This window comes from Boleophthalmus pectinirostris, unplaced genomic scaffold (assembly GCF_026225935.1).
Source record: "Boleophthalmus pectinirostris isolate CB_2022bp ecotype Guang Dong unplaced genomic scaffold, ASM2622593v1 HiC_scaffold_14, whole genome shotgun sequence".
In the NCBI taxonomy this organism is placed as follows: domain Eukaryota; kingdom Metazoa; phylum Chordata; class Actinopteri; order Gobiiformes; family Gobiidae; genus Boleophthalmus; species Boleophthalmus pectinirostris.
Genome location: NW_026571047.1, coordinates 23603397 through 23612887, shown reverse-complemented (window position 1 = coordinate 23612887; position 9491 = coordinate 23603397).

Genomic DNA, 9491 nt, shown 5'->3' with positions numbered 1-9491 from the left:
AGTTTCGTGTTATGATAATTCAATTTACTGTCCATGTCACGATTGGAAGCCTGTAAAGCGAGAAGCTAGTAGTTACGAAAAGGATACAGATTTTGGGGAGATATGACCGTCCATTACAACAGCAGAACTTCTGGTGCTTCTAGCCTATACTTAAGGGACTTGCTCTCACAGTTTGTAGCAACATGCTGAGCTAAGAGAGAAGAGGACGACCTTATGTCCATCAACTGAAATCACACAATGATGAAGGAGAGCTGCAGTCAAAAAGACTTAACCGCATACATCCAGAGTGGAAATTTCAGACAGGAGCTACATGACATTATTTCCAATAGTACAATCGCCAGAGTTAATGCATTTTAAATGGAGAATAAGGCAATTTTTACATGCTCGTATGTTGGCCTACCCTTAAGTATGCAATTGTAAAAAATAAGGATACACAGAAAGATGAGATGCTGGCACTGGATGTTATCTCGTAAAATGGATAGCTATCTTTCTCTATATTTCACTTTCAATTTACATCACTATATAGTATATTGTTCGAGTCACCAAAAATGCCAGGGGCGAATTAACGTGAAAACACATTTTGTAAACAGATCATCATTGAAAACCCCATTAACTGAACAAAAAAAGTATATAAACTGTAATCCATAATATTGTGGCAACTTTGAGACATATTTTGCCCTTTGTTATTAGTTTGGTTGCTAGAAAACAGTTGTGGAATACTCCTATGTGTCATTTTGAACTGATTTTCTATATTTACCAAACTAAACAAGTGACTCTTTGTCCACACTTGTAAATATTTCAATATAAGTCCTAGTAATGTAGAGAAAGTCTGAATTGTGATGCATTAGGTCAGATGAGTAGAGTAATAGGATTTAGTAGTCAGGATGGTTAGGAGATTTAAGTATGTATATTTGTAGTTTCGAACGCACTAAGTTAGTAGTCTTTGTGTGCGGTACCAATGTATGTATTATAGTTTAAGTAGGCCCAAAACTGGTATATCATATAGATTTGGCTGTTGTTCTCTAGACAGAGTGGCATTTCAATTAATATTGGTAAAACCTTCTCTATTGCTTGAGGGATGGAAATGTTTACTATGAGCGTCATAGAAATAAGTATGATTCATTATGCTTCACACATTAAGTGCGAATGTCTATTTGCTATAATTTTTTATTTGTATATTCTTCTGGAATGTTTATCAAGTATGGCATTAAAACCTTTCATCTTACATGCAATTAACAATATTTACTTTGATCACCATAATCAATTCACCAGATAACCAAGTTAATCATGAGCTCAGATCTGCGAAGACGCGACCCCACTTACACAGTCAGAATGCCTGTTTTTTTTCTAAAATAATTTTGAGCCTATAAGGAGACCTCCACTCGTTATTAATTTTGAAACTATATATATAATGGCGATAATATTGACCATTTAATGATCCAATTTTTTTTATACTTGTTGTCGCTACATTCGCATGCAATAGAAGAGCTCAATTGAACATATGCTCTGAGCTACCACCAGAGAGACGTTATCCATTTATCAACTTTATCCACCTTTGTTGATGAGTATCAATAAAGTGTCTAAGTCGAAGTCTAACATGTGCTGCCCAGGATATTAATTAATTAATATCTTACAAAATGATATAATGAAAAAGTGATAATAACTAAAATAAGATAGTTACTAGTAGTATACGAGATTTATATCTAAATGTTAAAGCGTTCTTGGAGATGATGGATAAGACGGTGGCTGCACTGCTCCGTTGATGTTCATGACACAAGAGGAAAGCGTCTAGAGAGGAACGGTAAAGGCGGATATTTTCGAGAGCCTGATGTAAGTGAGACCTCTCCATCAGCACATATCCCCACTATAGCTTACTCATTACTGCGGCCCTCTCTCTCTGGTCTTCCTCGGTCGTATCTCGTGAAATCTTGTTTCCCTGGAGCTTTTCCAATCTTCCTAGCACTAGATGCCACAACTTCCTTCACAAGATTGCAAACTACCAGCTGCATTCGACTCACAATCAAATAAGTTTACACCTAGGATCATACACAACAGATATAAATATCTCTGAGCTTATAATCTTGCTGATAGGTATTTTGGAGTGCTCAGCTGCACATAGTATCGCTAGACCGCTCAGACACGCATGGGCTGTCAACTAATTTATAATGAAGAGGTGTTCACCACTATCGATCGCTCTAGCCTTGAGTGATGTTGACGAAACGTCACGCGCAAGGATAAGTGATACATTGCTCTCCGTGATCATGAGAAAAGATGAAAGGAAAAAAGGTCCTGAACAGTATTTCTGGCTTCAAGATCCTGGTACGATCCTTCATTCTGACGCACCCAGCGGTAGTCGACATTCTTGCTCCATTCAGAGAGTATGAGCAGTTCAGATCACCACAACTATTTATACCACCACAGATCTGTCACACAGTTTTCCACTTGACCACACATCAATTGAGGTGTCTCAATTGACTGTAGTAAGAGTATAACAATATTATAGAGAACACTAGAGATGAAACTGATGTCATAGTTAATTTGCGCTCTATAGTGAGCATTCTATATAACAGTCTGTACGCCATGTCTATTTACATTTTTATAATAATTTTATCTTATGTCTTAAGTGTTTTAAATTATGTGTTAGAGTTAAGAGGCGTTGTGTGTCCAACAATGTATAGTAAAGAAAAATAAGCGTTCTAAAAGTGGATATAATTGAGTGGTTTATTTAAAACTAGTTGTGTTTCATTAGTAACTATAATATTGTAGTCCGAATATTAACCGCAATGTATATTCAGTGTAAATAAACAAGTAGGTATAGCACCTGTTCCTGTAAAACTTATAACACCAATCGATACGACAGCAGATGGGTAGCCTTAACGCGAGCTGATTCTTCTTTGTATGAACGTATGACAGAATACTTTACCAGTTATCATATAATGTCTAGGATTTGTGTGTTTAAACGTGACAATATTGATCCAAAATTCCTTTATGTCTAGCGATGATAAGTAATCATTATGTTGTCGTCATCAAGAGATTCTTGATTGATCATACTGGCGCGAGTCGCACATATGATGATTTAATCTGAGTTTTGTCTGTTTATCGGTACAAACAGTGTGGTATAAACGTAATATGAGAGAGCTGAGATTTATTGTAAAGCGTTCTAGACAGAAAAGAAGCGAGTACACGATACTAACATTCAACCTGCTGCGATCGAGAGAAAATAATATGGGGCCCTTAAGTCAAGAGGAGCCAGAGGGTCGTGCAGAGGAGACGTATGAGAGATCTTGAAGACGACGTACGACTTCCAGCGTGTCTGTCCTGACGTATCCGTATCCCACGTTGCACAAAGAGCAAGGCACATTAATCTTCAGTACTGATTTACATAGTTTATGCAAATTTCGAGAACGATAAGTGCGTTTTAAAGTTGATCTGTAATACAGACACAACGTAAGTCACTTTGAGTCGAAGCAATGAGAGCCCAGCATGGAGATATTCATACAGTGAGTATAAATGGGCTATTGCTATATCCCTGTCGACTCCTGCTCGAGATATGTGTGAAACATAAAAAATTCTAGAAGTCTAAACTACCACTCGAATCAGTGATGGCGAGAGCGGATATTCAAATAGACATAAGTGTATATAATATAATATTAAAAAATGTTTTTATTATTGAGTAAATATTGATTGCATTAGATAATCTTTTCATACTCATATCTCTGATTTGAGTTGTATGAGTTATCTCTTTCTATATAAGATTATATATAGTATATTTTTTATTTATAAAGTGATAAGTCGAGTGTTTTAGTTAGACGATACACATTACTGAGATGATCAGGAAGTAGCTCAATATGATAAAAAGATCGTAGAACTACCGACCCTGAAGGGCCAATTTAATATAACAATCTGCATACCATATATTTAAGTAGGGGGTCCTGCTCGCGCTCTCCATCAAGTTTTGGGGGTGCCTGTGGCTTGCAAAACATTTAAAGCCACAGAGAGCTGGTCTATAAGTATCTTATGAAAATAACATAGTGATATCAACAAGATGGTCTCTTAATTGAGTTAGTATTGACGACCACTAGTAGACTCATTTGGACCCATTATATCTGTATGGGAAAAGACTTTTGTTTTTGTAGCTTATTAGTCCAATTAAAATCAAACACAAAAAAGAGTATATCTTATACGCCAGAGAGTTACCAAAAAATTATAAAATCTTTTGAAGGGAAATCAATTACCTAGCAAAAAGTTGTCTGTATTATGACCTTATTATCTACATACTAAGCTGAAAGCCATGAGACCTATAACGCCAATTGGGCACGTTCATATAGGATAAGCTACTCTATAACGAAAATCATAAAGATTTGTATGCACAATGTGTATTTCTCAAAAGAAATATGATATATGAATGGAAGCTGTGGAGAATGCGCTCACACAGCAGAAGGCCCTCACACATCTTTATCGATGATCTATAGCCTTTGAAGAGAGAAATTAAAAGCATACTTATACACCTAGTACCCCCCAAATAAACACCATAATAAAGATCATTCGGTCTTGAAAACAACTAGCTTATTCCGATCAAGAGTCACTTCCTCGCAATGCCCGATACACACATATACGACATCAAGAAATACGCGAGTATATCTCTCCGGACTTTCCCTGAGCGCGTCACAATGTAGGAAGGTCATGCATCACGAGAACATATATATGTTGTATTAGTTTTCAATTCTAATCACACTCGTTCAACTATTATAAATAGTACCACTTGCAGGTTTGCTTGAACTATCATTTGATTTTTCTCCTGTGAAGGCAAAACTCTTGATCCAAATCGCAGGGGGTACGAATACTGTTTGCTTTGAGTGGTAGTAACCGTTCTTCAAACATGTAACTGAGAGGTTTCCTAATATAATCACTGCGAGAATTTCAACACAAAACGATATTTTGCTATACAGCTGTTTAAGGCATGTTATTTATGGTTCGATACACGGCGGTCCAGCCACGCCTCGTAAAGGACCCCTCAGAAATTCAAAAGAGGGCATCAACAAAACAGAATCATAGGTATGTCTAAACCTCGCATATGAAGTGATATTCTAGATGTGGTATCAGATAGTACGCGACCACATTTGAAGCAATTTTATTAGGTGATTTATGAGCTTCTCACACAGCAGAGTAGCTTATACATCCTCAAACAAAGCTTATGACGATGCATTCTATGTGTTATAACCTTGTGATTAGGTCAATTATGTGATTAGACATTCAAGTTGAGAGATTAACATGACTACTTATTGTTTGCCAGCTCATCCGTTAAGTAGAGACCGACAAATTCCAGGTGAAATTATCCAAATGAATTCAGTGAGGTGTGTGGAGTTTAATAATGAAAAAAATGTGTGTGGTTAGTTGCCGTTCATTGTTAAACATATGGTGAATACAACAACTAGAAACAACAACATCTTTTTAAGTGAAGTTTGTGATGAGGATACTACATTTATAACATGATTTGAAAAACTCTCAGGTCATAATAACACTTTTGTGGCTTCTTATGAACAAAGATTTGTTAACAAGTTTACAGTGACACAGTGATTGTGTCTCCTCACCACACGTTCACTTGGTCAACAACTGAGTTGGGTTAGTTAACCGGGGATTGCGGAGCGGCTAAAATGCTAGGTGTTAGCCTTACATCATGTCTCCGAGTGTGGCGAGAGCATGATAATATTGGTATATGGGCACTGCATTTCTTTTCACCGAAGTGCTTCTACTCAGGTAACTGTGTGGAACATGAACTCACACACAATGTGTACAGCCCTCTCTGACCGTGACAGAGTGCAGTACTACAGATAGTAGTGAAGTGTCTTGCCCGTCTCACACTAAAGATATGAGGCGACAGACAGCAGAACCACAGCTTGGTGGTCAGCACCACTATCAAACATTGAGTGTTTTTGGGTCTACCTCACTACACATCAATATAAAGGAACTCCTAGTCATAGCATTCTATTTGACAGTAACTGCAGTAGATAACAATAACACTATACTATACAAGCAGAGATACTCAAACTACAGAGAGTATACAAGTACGACTATGAAAAGTACTGTCATAACGGGCAAACTATCGAGTAGTACTGGCTTCTGGAGAGCCAACTAGGTAGCAAAGGCTATCATGAATTACTTTATGTGTTTGGGGTCACCCACTGAGTCATTACCGACATAGTTTATGAGGATTCCTGCAAGCACTTCACACAGCTGTGACTCAATCAAAACAGACCTTGGAGTTGTTGGTTATTTCATTCACACATGTTTTGAGAATCCATATATTATTAATGTGTCCTACATCGCCAATGATCAAAAATGCGTTGTCCATCTTGTGAGTCTGAACGCAGACAGCTCACTTTCACAAGTCAAAGGCTCTTTTACGCGACTGTACACCAAAAGGTGACGAGCACACGACAAGTTATGTCGTTGTCAGTAAATGGTAAAACAAACCACAATCAATGAGTCTTTTAGTGTGTATAGTTGGGGCACGAATCTTAGAGATAACTAGTACATGTTGTTCAGAATGCGAGACGGCACTAAATTAGGTTAGCATAACGGCACTATTGTGAGAACCTCACGAGGATGCGGACCAATGAGTGTAAATTACACACACTTAATATTATAACTTGAATGTGATGTGGGAGTAGTGAAAAATGATAATCTCTGTGTGTCAAATAGTGATGAACACACAATAAACAGGAAGCTGAATATAGAGTTTGTCCTGTGATGAGCTATAATAACATAACAGTTATAAGACAAATATATCAGTAAGCCTATAATGAGTACGACATAATGTTATAAATAGAGTTAGTATAGAATGAATATTGTCGACAGTAGCTTGGGTTCTTTAAAAGATACGCTACTTCGATGGTGTCACTTTTGCAGTTCTATTCGGTGACCTGAAATATAAAATCTCATACGAGGATGAGCAAGTGGCTGTTTATGGAAAGCAGGTGAGGCATCTCTTTTCAGTCTTAACCCAAGATAACGGAGGATACGACCTTTATCTAATGTAAGTTTTGTAGGATAGCTAGACTAAATCGCGACATAAGTACAAGAAATTGATGGCGTCAGAGAAAAAGGCCTACTAAAATGCACAATTTGAGCTTTGTATTCGACACTTATATGCTAAATCTGATTCAAGAAGCACTCAACTATTCGCGCCACGGGAGGAGAAATGGTTATATATCACAGGACAGTTCATGGTGTCTCTCAGGTATTGAACCGAGACTTGTTAGTCCGTATGGCAGACTTTAAGTTGGTCCGTTTATTGTTCTTTGGGAATCCTGAGTTAGTCCTGGTCGCGCCGTACCAAATCAGTTTAGTTTCTTGGTTTCACTGGGCATGTTGTACTATCCGTTAGTTCGTCTACTTATTAAAGCTTTATTGAACTATATACTCTAAATCATAATAGTATAAGTAAAATGTCTACACCACACATGAACAGACAGATGAATAAGTCATTATATATCATAGTAGGCAGTACACTCATGTATTATATTGATTCTAATTTGTTTGGAAGTCTATTGTATTGTATTGTGCTGTTTGTTTATAACAGATTGACTATTGTGATGTATATATAAAGTGTAAGTTGATAATACCACTCATCATAGAGCCAGGGCTACGCTTTGCACATGTTGGAGAGTATTGCTGAAACTAATCTTCCACCTGCAAGATGTTACAAAGCCACAAGAGGTGTAACTATTTAACCTACTCTTTTGCTGAGTTTAACTTTTACCACTTTTTCCTCCTCTGTTCCCAGACATCCACAGTGAATTTGCCCCTGGGAGGCCTTCAACCAGCGAGACTGGAGACTTGCTTCTATCTGTATCGGGAGCCACACAATATTCGCAGGCTATCAACTTATAACTTGATGAGAATAACAGAGCACAGTTAATTTCAAGACGTCTACTGAAGCTACTGATCAAGTTGAGGTACTGTTGAGGAAAGGAGCCTTAGAACAAACCGCCTAAATTACGTTGTTGGAAATATGTGACTCTGAGATGCTACTATTAAGCATAATATGTTGTAACAATTATGATGAAGGATCATTTATAATCTGATCTTTGTTCGTCACGATCTATGCCGTCTGTCATCCTAATTCCCAGATGTAAAAAAGTAAATCTGTTGTATTGGTGTAAAACTAGAAGTGACCACTGAATTACTACATTTTAATATGCAGTTTTGAATAGAAATCAATATTTAATAACTATGAAAATACATTGTTTGACTTTTATTACATTAGTGTTGCCTTTAAAAACATTGATATCCCTTTACCTTGAAACCATGCCCTTCTCTTACATTTTTCCATTTCCATTTTTTCTCCCAATGGAAACAACAGAAGTAATAGCCTACAGCCTCAAGTGTTGAATGGATATTGTTATGTCACACAGCCGTGCTAGTGTAGGATGTAGTGTTACTCACTCATTTTTCAGCCAGACGCTTTCAAATCATACTTACTCGATGAAACATTGGAATTCACCAATTCTGTTTTCCAATAGTACAAGAATGCTTAAGTCTCTGACTCAGATGAGACTTTATCCTGTACCATTACGGCTAGGCTATGACCACACATCTCTCAATCATAGTTTTATAGAGTTGAGGTATGCGAGCGTAGATCTGGCATTGTAAATAGCACTTTGCAAACACGGATCAGCTCTTTAAGAAATAGTAGTTAGCTATTGCTATATAGTGGAGAGCTTGCAACGCCCTTTGCCGAGTGAACATTGATGGAGCCTGTAGTTATTATCTACTATTTCTTGGTCGCTATTATTTTTTCTTTATTTTCTAACGGACGCTGTTGTGCTCTGTGCTTGTGTGCAGATGTATTCGATAGGAGTTTTGACGCGGCAGCGGGCTCAAAAACGAAAACTTTGAAAGAAATTTGTACAGAGTTTGCTATTTGGACGTATTTTGGATATATATAAGATATAAATATGACTTTAAATAGTAAAGTATGGAAGATGTTGCACGAAACTGGTTTAAGTGTGTGAATCGGAGACCAATAATGTACCATATCTAAAAAAAAGTATATCACACAAAAGAGTGAGACATTGTACTTTGCGTGTTTCTATAGCTCTTGTGTAGATCATAGACCTGGTTCAGCTACCTGATACTTTAGGCCCACGATCCATGTTAAACACAGTTGTAGTTATAAGTGTGTTGGTATCACTGCTTCATAGCAAACAAAAATACTGGAGAGAAAGAAGAGACAAAGTAGTGAGTTCATGAGAATGAAACGCCATCAGCACTATTGTCTGTCAGAGGCCCGATAGCACCTATATGGCTTATATTCCGCGTTTTGTTTATTGAGTTATATAAATTGTGAACATATGAACGGCTACATACACTGTTCATAGATAACTATGTGTAAGCACATAAATTCAAGGAATGAATAGGCTTATAATTTCAAAATTGTCAATGACATGGACTAAATATAGAGAGAAATATATAGGCATACAAATTTA